Below are 14,434 nucleotides of genomic sequence, written 5' to 3'. Positions count from 1 at the left end.
TTTCTTCCAGGTTTCCTTTGACCAATCATCTTGCTTTGCCTGGTTCTGAGTCCATATTTGGTATACCTCAGGGTCCTCCCGTGTTCATGTGCATCTCTTAGCCAAGATGGATTCTAGCGAAGAGGCCTATGGGTAGTTGACATCACTTACTATGGGGTGGTGCCCTCTCCCTTTTTGACCTCCAAGGAACCCTTCTGCACATGTGTAGCTGGGAAGGTCTCCTTGACTACGAGAATGAGGAACATCTAGTCTTTTATCTCTTATCTGGGCAGGGCACAGCCTCCTTTCTCGATTGCCCTGTTATTGATATTTTGGAGTTTCTGTCCAGAGGGAATGAACTCCTGCTGCTTACCCTGGGGCCCATCTATCTCCTGCCTCACTTTCACAGAACTCACAATCTGCTGTGAGAGACAGTCAGAATATGAGCACACACACACACAAATAATTTTAAAGCCCGATAGATTTGAAGTCAATAGAAAAGACATTGAGGGCTTCCCTGGTGGCACAGTGGTTAAGAATCCGCCTGCCAGTGCAGGGGACACGGGTTCAAGCCCTGGTCCAGGAAGATCCCACATGTCATGGAGCAACTAAGTCCGCGAGCCACAACTACTGAGCCCGCATGTTGCAACTACTGAAGCCCATGAGCCTAGAGCCCGTGCTGCGCAACAAGAGGAGCCACCACAATGAGAAGCCCTCACACCGCAACGAACAGAATCCCCTGCTTGCCGCAACTAGAGAAAGCCCACGCGCAGCAACGAAAACCCAATGCAGCCATAAATAAATAAATAAATAAATAATAAATTAAAAAAAAAAAGAAAAGACATTGAAAAAGAAATGGGCCTCCTTTTGATAAGGAAGTCAGAGGTTTCTCTGTAACTTCTTCTGAGAACAATAAGCCATGTCTTTTCCTTCTTCTACATTTTCTCTCCCCACTGCTGACCCCAACAAAATGCTGAAGACAGAATTTGCACTCAATAGATTACCTTTTAAATTGATGTAAAAGTATAAAGTATATTTATGTGCATTAAAGTATGGAAGGGCATACATTTGGAGCATAAAAGCTCAGTACCTGCTGGAAATATCACATAATTGATGAATATAAAACTAATTATATAATAGGGAAATTAAAAAGAAATTTCAGGCTGTGTAGAGACTAAATTAAGAGAACAATATCATATATAATAGCTGAATATTTTGGCATTTGAAATTGGAATTTAAAAAATAGATAAGAGAGGAAGAAATAGGAGTCTTAATTAATAACTGAAGGACAAAGGGGGGATAGGTAGCTTATTTAGCTTATTTCTGCCTTTTTAGTTGCAGAAAATATCAGTTTTGAAACCAGATATGGTTGCCATGTATTAGTTCTGCACAAAGTGCTAGGATGAGTTTCCCCACACCCACAGTTTGGGGATAGTGCTTTACTCATAACTCATCTTTCATGCATTTGCCTAAATTCTTGTGGAATACAGCTGGACTTGCAGCTCATAAATGTGACCTTTGGATGTGTTTTAAACACTACTGAACTCCATTTTAATTTTACATAGTAAAGCCTCTGGGCTCTATTTACTCTTTCATTATATAACATTCATTTATCTTATGAAAAACGCTGTGATTCACTGTTGGTCTAGCATTTTTTTTTTCACTTATTTGGATGATTTTTAGAATCCAAACTGTATTGTTATTTATCTTGGAAAACAGAAACACTTTCGGGAGTCAGTTCTCTGAGTCCCAAACCCCTCACCCGACACCCTCTTGTGGTGCTGTGCCCTGGGGGGAGGATACAGCAGGATCTGCAGGTGGAGAGGCTTGGAGAGCTGAGGGTATTATGTGTCTGGTTTATCGCCAAGATCAGTCAAGCCCCAAATTATAGTGTTGAGGGAGAAATTTTTCACGTAATGGGGTATGGGGAAGTCATTTAGGCTTATACATGGTTCAGTGTAAACTCTGTGTGAACTGAAAGAGCCTGTCAAGCACACAGAGCACATCTGCTTTAACCATTAAGGAAAAGAAATGCCTGATTCAAAAAGAAGGATAAGTGACTCCCTTCTTACGATGCCCGTGTTCACACCCTCTCGAAGACGAGGCTCCTTTCCCACGTGCCAGGATCCCACTGTCTCACTAGACATGTCCTCAATCTGTCTCTTTTGAAATCTTCAAGGAATAGACCCCTGTCATGTTGGATGTATGTTCTTTGTTCTGATAAAGTACAAGACTACCATGCTTCAGTGGAGAAGCTCCTTAGAGCCTTTTGAGGGGCTGCCTCCCAGATTATAGCCCTCAGCTTGGCTCAAATAAAACTATTTTCTGTTCCTATTATAAATTCTTTATTATTTCCCTCCACAGTGTGTTATTCCTTATGGAGTCCAGCTGTTCTAGGCTGACACCAAGCCACCCTGAAGCAGCCATCGTGTCTTCATTGCCTCTTTCTCACATCTGGGTCCTTGAAGGTTGCTGAGATCACACTTGCTTGTCTGTGTCCATGGAACCCAGGGCAGAGCCCAGGTCCTCCCACCAGGGCCCTGGATTCTGGTACCAAACCCAGGAGAAGGTGTGCTCTAGTTATATCAGCCTCACCTGGCACCAAGGCCAAGATCGTCATGTGTTTTTTCCCAGACTTCTTCTGTGGGAAAGGGTTTTGGGACGTTTTGTTTTCCCTAGTTCACCCTAGAGAGATGCAAGGAGGAAGTCTGATGCAGACTTTCCAGCTTACAAACATCTGAGGGCTGTGTCTCAGGTCAGGATCAATGTTCCCTTTTCCATGGGCATTCAAGTCAGTGAGGCAGCCTGACTTGAGGGCCAGGACTCTGCCTCTGTAGTCCTGGAGGTGATGGCTGAGGGCTGGGGACAGGGGCACTGCGGTTCTGCCCAAGGGGAATTAAAGGCCAGAAAGCCCTGGTTTCTGCAGGAGTTTGATAATCGCCTGGAATGTATGCCAGTTAACATATAATTTCTTTATCCTATTTATTCATTATTGTTATCATTGTATCATCATTGTACTTTGGGACTCAATTTTTTATTGTTATAGAAATCCAATGTTTTCAAAGATTCTCCCTCAAGGATTCTACTGTTAACATTTTTCATTAAGAGAAATGCCTGTCTATTCCAATCTTTCTTTCCCTCCATTATTTACTGTGTCTTTTCTAGGTCTTGTCCTTGTCTCCTGGGCCACAGTCAGTAATGTCTCCACTTATGTATTCTGAGTGTGTGATCATTTGGTCCAAGGGATTCTGCTGAATGAAGTATAAATTCTGATATCTTTCTCTTGCAAACTTTCAAAACCTACAAATAAAATGAAGATATGGGCAATATAAAATGAAAATATGATTTTCCATTCTTATTAATATCTATCTCTATATTTCAATAGAATTCAATTATCGGCCCCTGGTGACTATATTTTTCAAAAGAATTCCCTAAATAATTACCAGGAATTCACTACTCCAATGTAATGTAGAAGATATTCTTAGTGTATTCTTCAAATTCATGTTGATGGAATGCTCAAGTTCCCTATATCAAATTGAGCTCCTATATTCCCTCTGAATAATAAAACTAAGATATGTTTGCTAAAGATTGTTGAAAAACAACATTTTAGCTTGACATGGACAGTAGAAATACAGTATCACTAAGGGTGAAAATTTAGTATATGTCCTGTGGACTACCAATTTCATGTTCCACAATCACAATCGAACCATTTAAATACAGAATTATTTCCTAATTCTCTATTATATAAATCTCATTATAAATAACAAGCATTTTTCTTAAATTCCATATATATGTGTTAGCATACAGTATTTGTCTTTCTCTTTCTGACTTACTTCACTCTGTATGACAGACTCTAGGTCTATGAAGGAAATGAAGGAAACGATAGCAAAGATCAATAAAACTAAAAGCTGGTTCTTTGAGAAGATAAACAAAATTGATAAACCATTAGCCAGACTCATCAAGAAAAAAAGGGAGAAGACTCAAATCAATAGAATTAGAAATGAAAAAGGAGAAGTAACAACTGACACTGCAGAAATACAAAAGATCAGGAGAGATTACTACAAGAAACTCTATGCCAATAAAATGGACAACCTGGAAGAAATGGACAAATTCTTAGAAATGCACAACCTGCCAAAACTGAATCAGGAAGAAATAGAAAATATGAATAGAACAATCACAAGCACTGAAATTGAAACTGTGATTAAAAATCTTCCAACAAACAAAAGCCCAGGACCAGATGGCTTCACAGGTGAATTCTATCAAGCATTTAGAGAAGAGCTAACACCTATCCTTCTCAAACTCTTCCAAAATATAGCAGAGGGAGGAACACTCCCAAACTCATTTTATGAGGCCACCATCACCCTGATACCAAAACCAGACAAGGATGTCACAAAGAAAGAAAACTACAGGCCAATATCACTGATGAACATAGATGCAAAAATCCTCCACAAAATACTAGCAAACAGAATCCAACAGCACATTAAAAGGATCATACACCATGATCAAGTGGGATTTATTCCAGGAATGCAAGGATTCTTCAATATATGCAAATCAATCAATGTGATACACCATATTAACAAATTGAAGAAGAAAAACCACATGATCATCTCAATAGATGCAGAGAAAGCTTTTGACAAAATTCAACACCCATTTATGATAAAAACCCTGCAGAAAGTAGGCATAGAGGGAACTTTCCTCAACATAATAAAGGCCATATATGACAAACCCACAGCCAACATCGTCCTCAATGGTGAAAAACTGAAACCATTTCCACTAAGATCAGGAACAAGACAAGGCTGCCCACTCTCACCACTCTTATTCAACTTCGTTTTGGAAGTTTTAGCCACAGCAATCAGAGAAGAAAAGGAAATAAAAGGAATCCAAATTGGAAAAGAAGAAGTAAAGCTGTCATTGTTTGCAGATGACATGATACTATACATAGAGAATCCTGAAGAGGCCACCAGAAAATTACTAGAGCTAATCAATGAATTTGGTAAAGTAGCAGGATACAAAATTAATGCACAGAAATCTCTGGCATTCCTGTACATTAATGATGAAAAATCTGAAAGTGAAATCAAGAAAACACTCCCATTTACCATTGCAACAAAAAGAATAAAATATCTAGGAATAAACCTACCTAAGGAGACAAAAGACCTGTATGCAGAAAATTATAAGGCACTGATGAAAGGAATTAAAGAAGATACAAACAGATGGAGAGATATACCATGCGCCTCGATTGGAAGAATCAATATTGTGAAAATGACTCTACTACCCAAAGCAATCTACAGATTCAATGCAATCCCTATCAAACTACCACTGGCATTTTTCACAGAACTAGAACAAAAAATTTCAAAATTTGTTTGGAAAAACAAAAGACCCCGAATAGCCAAAGCAATCTTGAGAACAAAAAACGGAGCTGGAGGAATCAGGCTCCCTGACTTCAGACTATACTACAAAGCTACAGTAATCAAGACAGTGTGGTACTGGCACAAAAACAGAAAGATAGATCAATGGAACAAGATAGAAAACCCAGAGATAAACCCACGCACATATGGTCAACTTATCTTTGATAAAGGAGGCAGGAAAGTACAGTGGAGAAAGGACAGCCTCTTCAATAAGTGGTGCTGGGAAAACTGGACAGGGACATGTAAAAGTATGAGATTAGATCATTCCCTAACACCATACACAAAAATAAGCTCAAAATGGATTAAAGACCTAAATGTAAGGCCAGAAACTATCAAACTCTTAGAGGAAAACAGAGGCAGAACACTCTATGACATAAATCACAGCAAGATCCTTTTGGACCCACCTCCTACAGAAATGGAAATAAAAACAAAAATAAACACATGGGACCTAATGAAACTTCAAAGCTTTTGCACAGCAAAGGAAACCATAAACAAGACCAAAAGAGAACCCTCAGAATAGGAGAAAATATTTGCAAATGAAGCAACTGACAGAGGATTAATCTCCAAAATTTATAAGCAGCTCATGCAGCTCAACAGCAAAAAAACAAACAACCCAATCCAAAAATGGGCAGAAGACCTAAATAGACATTTCTCCAAAGAAGATATACAGACTGCCAACAAACACATGAAAGAATGCTCAACATCATTAATCATTAGAGAAATGCAAATCAGAACTACAATGAGATATCATCTCACACCAGTCAGAATGGACATCATCAAGAAATCTAGAAACAATAAATGCTGGAGAGGGTGTGGAGAACAGGGAACACTCTTGCACTGCTGGTGGGAATGTGAATTGGTACAGCCGCTATGGAGAACAGTATGGAGGTTCCTTAAAAAACTACAAATAGAGCTACCATATGACCCAGCAATCCCACTACTGGGCATATACCCTGAGAAAACCATTAATCAAAAAGAGACATGTACCAAAATGTTCATTGCAGCTCTATTCACAATAGCCCGGAGATGGAAACAACCTAAGTGTCCATCATCGGATGAATGGATAAAGAAGATGTGGCACATATATACAATGGAATATTACTCAGCCATAAAAAGAAACGAAACTGAGCTATTTGTAATGAGGTGGATAGACCTAGAGTCTGTCATACAGAGTGAAGTAAATCAGAAAGAGAAAGACAAATACTGTATGCTAACACATATATATGGAATTTAAGAAAAACAATGTCATGAAGAACCTAGGGGTAAAACAGGAATAAAGACACAGACCTACTGAGAATGGACTTGAGGATATGGGGAGGGGAAAGGGTAAGCTGTGACAAAGCGAAAGAGAGGCATGGACATATATACACTACCAAACGTGAGGTAGATAGCTAGTGGGAAGCAGCCGCATAGCACAGGGAGATCAGCTCGGTACTTTGTGACCGCCTGGAGGGGTGGGATAGGGAGGGTGGGAGGGAGACGCAAAAGGGAGGGGATATGGAAACATATGTATATGTATAACTGATTAAATTTGTTATAAAGCAAAAAAATAAAATTAAATTAAAAAAAAAATAACAAGCATTTTAAAAGCTTTAAATTTTTAACTATAGCTCATAAATTTGTACCTTTTCTCCTCTATCAACAAAAATTGACTTTCATGGTTAACTCAGTTAAAAAATAAAACAGCACAATAGGAAAGAAGTAAAATATCTCCATTGCCTACGATATATAATAATATATAAAAATATGTTGATGACAAAAACGTGGGTCTGCTCTCCCATGTGCAGTAAAGCAAATCTACTGACACCAGGTTATGGCGAAGGAAAGTGCAGCGTTTATTGCAGGTGCCAGGCAGGGAGTTCAGGTCAGCTAGTGCTCAAAACACCTGAACCCCCTTTCCTGATGGGTTTCATGAAAGCATTTTTAAATACCAGGTGAGAGAGGGGAATCACAGGGTATGTGATCAGCTCCTGCACAATTCTTTGGTTGATGTGAGGTAACAGAGCAGTGTCACAGGGGTTAACGTTATCAATCCTCAGGCTCCAGTAAAAGATCTCCTACTTAAAACAGTTTTGAAAGTTAATAAAAATAAACACTAACTGAGTAGAGGGAAGGTGTCCTCAACTTCAGAACAGTGTAAAGTCAGCAAATATCACAGCTGGTACACCCCTCGAAGAGACTGATCTTGACTGGTTGCAATTTTTAAGAAAACACATTTGGGTAAAATTAACTCTGCACTTAAAAAAACTGACTCACAGGTTTTAGGTTTTCTCAATGCTCTAAAAGTACTTATTTTTCCTTTCCAAGAAGGGACTTTCAACCTCCCCCAAAGTAAAAGGGCAGTGCCTCTTGGATTGCTTTCTCTCACTGAACACACCGAAGAAAAATTGCATCATGTTGGTGTCTATCTGAATAATGTGCTCAGGGCTCTCCCTGAGTCATTGCATGGTTCTCATTTGCACGTGGGAGCCAATGGGTCTAAGTGCAGGCCACCACAAGACGTGCCACTATGGCATGTGGATTATTTTGAGCTGAAAACAATCAAGGCCCAAGACTCAGGAAGAGCCTTTGAAATTCCCCCTTACTGCCTAAAATAATTTAAGACAGGAGGCCTGTCCCAAGAAGAAGCTATCACTAGAGATAAATGTAGTATAATACTAGGTGTGGTAGAACAGGAGGAACATTGAAAAGCCCATTTGATCAAAATCCTCTCTGTGGGGCTTCCCTGGTGGCGCAGTGGTTGAGAGCCCGCCTGCCGATGCCGGGGACACGGGTTTGTGTCCCGGTCCGGGAAGATCCCACGTGCCGCGGAGCGGCTGGGCCCATGAGCCATGGCTGCTGGGCCTGTGCGTTCGGAGCCTGTGCTCCGCAACGGGAGAGGCCACAACAGTGAGAGGCACGTGTACCACAAAAAAAAAATTCTCTCTGTGTCTCATTGTCTTTGGATGGATCAGCAAACATTTGCTTACCAAACATTAACTCTTTTTAACTTCCTGTGAATTACCTTACTTCCCCTTGAAATTTCAGACCCATACCTCCTTCTGATGCCGAAATTTGGCCTCTGTGCACTGGTATGGAATCGAATTCGGGGGCAGAGTTTGGGTGAAGTAGAAAAGAATAGGTTTATTGTGTTGCCAGGCAAAGGGGGACACAGCAGGCTAATGCCCTCAAAACTATGTGTCCCAACCTGGGGGGATTTGGTGAGGAGTTTTATAGCAATGGTTCAAGGTCAGGGTTGCTGATAAGGATTATGGTGTGTTCAGGGCCTGCAATCCTTTAATCTGCCCTCAGGTGGTCTCCTGATGAGCTTCTATGCTTCTCAAGGTTATCAAACCGTGACCTTCTCTCTAGAATGAAGGATGCTTCATCAAGTAGTTAACATCTTCCATTTGTTGGGGATTTTAGTTCTGTAGAAGAGCTCAGTTATTGGTATATGTTTCCCTTGAGGCAGAACCAGGATCTTGTCCCAAAAGCTGCACTATTGTTTCTTGACAGTTCCTCCCTTGTCTCTGCAGCCCCTCCCTTCCCTGATTAGCAACTATTTGACCCTACCCTTTGGAATTCAGGGAAGGTTGTGGAGGCTGAAGCCTAGTCCCTGCAAACAAGAAATGGGGGACACAGAAAGACTTTAGTGCCCAGGAGCCCCACAGGGTCCTGCTCAGTTTCACTTCTCTTTAGTCAAGAATATATATATGTCACCTTGTCTTGCTGTCTTTGGAATTCTTCATACTTATGTGAATTCCCCATGTGCACATAATAATTTAATTGTCTCTTGTTAATCTGCCTTATGTCATTTTCATTGCCAGCCAAAGAGCTAATGTTACCCAAAAACCTGGGTTTGCCTCTTGGTGGGTGTCAAGCTGAAAGGCACAACATAAACAAAGATTGGGAGAAGAAAGGATTTGTTACTTGCAGCAAGTAAAGAGAACACCGGGGGTCTTTCCCAAAGCGGTGTCTTCCTGAACAGCAAAATTGGGGAATTTTTAAGCTAAGGGTATATGCATATTCATGAAGGGGTTTGGGTGGTCCACAGAGTCCAAGCTTTAGTGGACTGAAGTCACGAGGGTCAGAAAAGGTCAATATCATCATTCCTTATGTTCCCAGTTGATCAGGCTAATCTTTACCATTGAAAGAGAACTGGGAGTCTTTACAATTATCTTTGTTATTGTTACTTCTTTTACCTGAAAACAGTCCTTTGATTCTGCATTATTTTGTTCCCTTAAGATCATTAATTACTGAGACCCTTTCAACGGCAAGCATCCTGGCCAGGCTTACATTGCAAAATGGCTTAGGCCAAAAATGACTCCTAGATATACATATTATTAAACTTTTGTTTTATTTTCTCCTGTTAATCAGTCTTACGTCAATTTAATTCTTAGACCAGCTAAAAGTGTTACCTGAAACACTTCTTTTGTTGAGCCAAAAGACACAACCAAGCCAAAGGGCAGGAGAAGGAAGGCTTTATTACTTGCAGCAAGTAAGGAGAACACCAGGGATTTTCCCAAAACGGTGGCTCCTTGAACAGCCAAATTGGGAAAGTTTTAAACTGTCAACTGAAAAAAAAAAAGCACAAACTGAGAGTTGTGAGTTAAGTTTTATTTGGGGCAAAATGAGGACTATAGCCAAGGAAACAGCCTCTCAGATAGCTCTGAGGAACTGCTCGAAAGAGTTAGGGGGAAGGTCAGCATGTATGTGATTTTGGTGAAGGGGGACACATGGAATCAGGGACACATTTTGGCAGAAATTTGCTGCTAGTCACGAAATGGTGGCTGCTAGTCACAAGGAGCAGATGTCTCCATGAATGATTTTAGTGCTTTTCTAGATATGAGAAGATAAAAGAAACTGGGCTCATAAAATCTTCTGAAAATATCTAACTATCTGAAGGCCTGTTCTGCCGGGTTTTCCCAGAGCATAGACTGCCTCATTCCTGATCTCTGTCCTGAATTTCATTCAGGGTGTGTTGAAGGTTGTGAAACAAAATTTATATTTTATGGCAAGACAAGAGAAATTTAAACATAAACTCTGCTCTGCCCTTTGGTCTCCTCTCTCCCCACACTGTGCATTGTGCATCTGCATTATACATTGACCAAACCTCCCCCATAGGCAGGGACACTTGCTCAACCATAAAGAGCAACATTCTCCTAACATCAACAAGACAACTCCCTCCTTAAGAGATAACATTTCTTCTTGACCTTGTAAGGGGTTACATGACCAGCAGGATGGCACTTAGATCTGAATTATGTAAACGTTCAATAACATGTCATTTGATGTACAGCCCTCTGTCTCAAAAAAAACTTATACACCTCCCTGGGTTTCTAATGGGCAGAACAGTTTTCAGAGTTTTCTGAGATGCTCTTCCCAGGTTATAATCCTCAAATTTGGCTCAAAGAAAAATTTCCAGTTCTCTTTTAGATCAAGTGATTACTTTTTTGTCAAGGTCAGAGACTACAGTGGCTAGTGACTTCATTCTTATAGAACCAGATGGTAAGGGACCATTTTATTTCACAAGATCATTAATTACTGAGACCTGTTCAAGAGCAAGCATCATGACCAGGCTGAGATCACAAATGATTTAGGCTTAAAATGGCTTCTCTTATGTCAAAAAGTTATATTTGATTCTTTTTCTTTGGGGACCCCCTACTGCATTTGCCTACAGAAGGGCAGAGGAAAAGTTCTTCCTCTCTGACAGTCTTCATGACTGCCTGGAGAAACAATGATGGACTCAGGAGTTCTTCTCAGCCTCGATGTGCACAGAAATCTTTATGCCTATGGTAAAGGGGCATGGAAAGGAGAGGGTTCTCAATGTGTAGAAGTTCAGATGCTTTCAAAGGCAGGCAATGTGCCCTGCACTATAATGCCTGTTGGGCAGGAAGAAAGTTTCCTGTACCCTTCTAGATTTTTCTGGTTAGTCTAGGAATTAAATTGACATGAGACAGATTAAGATTAACAGGAGAAAATCAAACAAAATTTAATAATATGTATACATGGAAGAGACCCAGGAGAACTCAGTAAATCTCCCAAATGGCTGAAATCCTCACCTTAAATACCACTTTCAACTAAAGACAAACATGTTGGGTGTAGTGGTTTGGGACTTCAAAGGGGAGGAAGGCAATTCTTCCCCGGACCTCATACCTGAGGTCACCATACCTCAAGGGGAAATTCAGCTTGCACTGCAACTTCAACTAAAGAACAGTTCTTCGTGTAACACTGCCGGATACTGGAAGATACACTGGCCCCTCGGCCGACCGAAGGCGTTCCTTCATTGAGGCCGTTCGCTAGTCGCAGAACACCCTGCTTTAAAAAGTTGATTCAGTTTAGGGCACAGTGGGTAGCTTGTGTCTCTTTTACTTGTTAGAAAACACACGTATTTAGGCTGCGTGTCAATCTACACATGGCGTCTATAGCGAAAAGCCTGGTTTTCCCATTTTGAAAGCTCCATTCTTGCAGCCGGAAAAAACCTGAAAAACACTGTTGTTGCCGTGTTTCTAGACCCTGCAGGCATGGCTCTGAGAAAAAAAAGAGTTTTCTCGAAAGAAAGAGGGTGCTTCCAGGTCCTGGGTGGCAGCTCTTCCTGCCCTGCTCTAGAGCTAAGGGGAATCTCAACGGGGGCCCTAGCCTCGACGTAAGGTCTTGATTTGGCATCCAGAAGGGTAGGCGTGAAGCAGGTTCCCTGAGGCCTTAGTCGCAGTTCTGCATTCGTTTAACAGCAGTAAGTGTCTAGAGACTCGTGGCCCCGTCGCGTCAGCGCCAGTTTCAGGACAAGAACTCTGAGGACCCGCCGGCTCCCCTGGGCTTGCTGGGCCACACTCAGACCCGTAGGCCCTTCAGGGTGCCCCAGGGTAGGCCGAGGGAAGGGTAACACACTGCAGTCTACCTTGGGGGAGCTAGATGTTGATGTTCCAACTACCGGGTTTTTTTTTTTTTTTGCAAAAACCCCTAAATATCCTGTGCCCTCCCTTACCTCTTCAGAACAGTCCCTCAGAGCTATCTGAGAGGCTGTCTCCTGACTTGTCCTCAGTATGTCCTCCAAATAAAACATAATTCTCAACTTTTAGGTTGTGCATTTTTTTTCAGTCAACATTTAATTGTATGGCTCATGTAAGTACTATGCCTAAATGTAATGGGATGAGCTGTAAATTATTAAAACTAGATAAATTCTGTCAGCTCTACCACTAGCTGAGATCAGGCTTTCTTCTCTGGATACTTCTGTCATAGACCTTGGCAGATATGGGGTCTGTGTTGGTCTTAAAATTATTCTTAGAATTGTGGGGACTCATTCATTCTTTCAGCAAATTTTACTGCTTATATTCTATGTGTCAGTTACAGTGCTGGGTCTTGAAATACAGAAGTCAACACACGAAAATACAAGGATAAAACACATTTTCTACCATATTAACTTTTTTCATTCATTCATTCATCCTTAAGTCATTCAACACGCATCTTCTTATTGAATACTGATGAGGGATCAAATGCTATGCTAAACACTGAGTATATAACTGCAAATGAGATGGACAGGCCCTGATTTTGATGTCACTACTATCTTTTGTTGTGCCATATAGTGGGACAGCTTCATTATTCCCTTTACCGTAAGTTTTGGTTTTTTTGTGCTACGCGGGCCTCTCACTGTTGTGGCCTCTCCCGTTGCGGAGCACAGGCTCTGGACGCGCAGGCTCAGCGGCCATGGCTCATGGGCCCAGCCGCTCCGTGGTATGTGGGATCTTCCCAGACGGGGGCACGGACCTGTGTCCCCTGCATCGGCAGGCAGACTCTCAACCACTGCGCCACCAGGGAAGCCCTACCCTAAGTTTTTATCACAAATTGCTAATGAAAATAAAACTGTTAGTGGAGTTTCAACATGCATAGGTAAATGAGAACACAGAACTCCCCTTTCGCATGCCCCATTCTCCTCCTTCTAACTCCCTATGTGAACTCACTTTGTGCCAAGACCAAGATGTGCCCCAATAAGAACCAAGCTGATTTCCTCACACTCACAGGGGCTATTGCTCACTTAGAAGACTTGATGCTTAAGTTTGATAAGCAACTAGAAGACCATGGAGACAACCTATAAAAATGATTTGTCTTGGGAGAAAATACTAAAAAGGGTTAATGTGCTGTTCCACATGTCTAGCCTCCTGGGATTAAACCACAGGCACCAAGGTCACCAAGGGGACTTGGCAACAATGAGCTAAAAATGAAAAGAAAAGCATCATACTGTTATTGTATTCATCTTCCCCCAAGGCACTCTCTGATAAACACCACAACCACTAAGGGAATTGAGAACAGCTTCCTTGTGGGGCAGGTTATATATGCATCATTTTCCAAGAAGTTAAATCATATCCAGCTATCAGCACACCTTACTTAAGGTGATTGCAATGTATGAGATTAAATGTTCCTACCTGATTGGAAAACTTCTCGTCCTCAATTCATTGGCTATACTGGATTATTTTTCTTGGGTCAGACCTTCAGACTTCTACCAGAAATCGTTCCTTTGGGGAAACCAGGCCTTCCCAGAAACTCAGGAAACTGAAATGGAGACAGAAAGAGAGAAGGAAATTATTTGGACATATAGACCTCAATTGTTTGGTTTTAAGTAAACGTCCCAGCAAACATCTTCTAAATGGTATAATAACTTTAGGGAAATTCACAGTTTATAAGTTTGTGTACTCATAAACTGAACATATTATGATAAGAGTACAGGTTGCATTTTGTGTCTTCAACTCAAGCAAAGACTTCAAAAAAGTCCCAGTTATCCTTTGTTCATTAAGACACAAAGAAAGGGCAAAAAGGGCAAGTTTCTAAGTCTTTTTCTTTAAAATTTACTTCCTTTCTTCAGTCTTCATCAAGATCTTCAGGAAATTAACTTTACTAAAGTTAATTATTCATAAAATAAACATAGGAACCTGCAGAAGACTATTTCACAGAGACCTGTAATGTACAATACCCATTGCATACATGCACCATGAGCTTGTCTTTTCTAGCACTGGCATACACAAAACTCTGTGTGTGTGTGCACATGTGTGTCTTTTTTTTGTGATGGAGCCATAGGGAGA

At 41.0% G+C, this 14,434-nt stretch overlaps 1 long non-coding RNA gene across 1 annotated transcript in view; it reads right to left on the bottom strand.

The window, feature by feature from the left end:
- Nucleotides 1-14,061, bottom strand: part of LOC309797716 — a 33,159-nt gene extending 19,098 nt beyond the window's left edge. Inside the window, exon 1 of the long non-coding RNA XR_014292782.1 lies at nt 13,781-14,061. This is a non-coding gene — a long non-coding RNA (uncharacterized lncRNA). The remainder of the gene's footprint in view (nt 1-13,780) is intronic.
- Between the last annotated feature and the right edge of the window lie 373 nt (nt 14,062-14,434).

The sequence above is a fragment of the Mesoplodon mirus genome, assembly GCF_964341445.2.
Source record: "Mesoplodon mirus genome assembly, contig: HAP1_SCAFFOLD_917, whole genome shotgun sequence".
NCBI lineage: Eukaryota > Metazoa > Chordata > Mammalia > Artiodactyla > Ziphiidae > Mesoplodon > Mesoplodon mirus.
The sequence above is the reverse complement of the archived record's forward strand: the minus strand, read 5'-3'. Positions and strand labels throughout refer to the sequence as shown.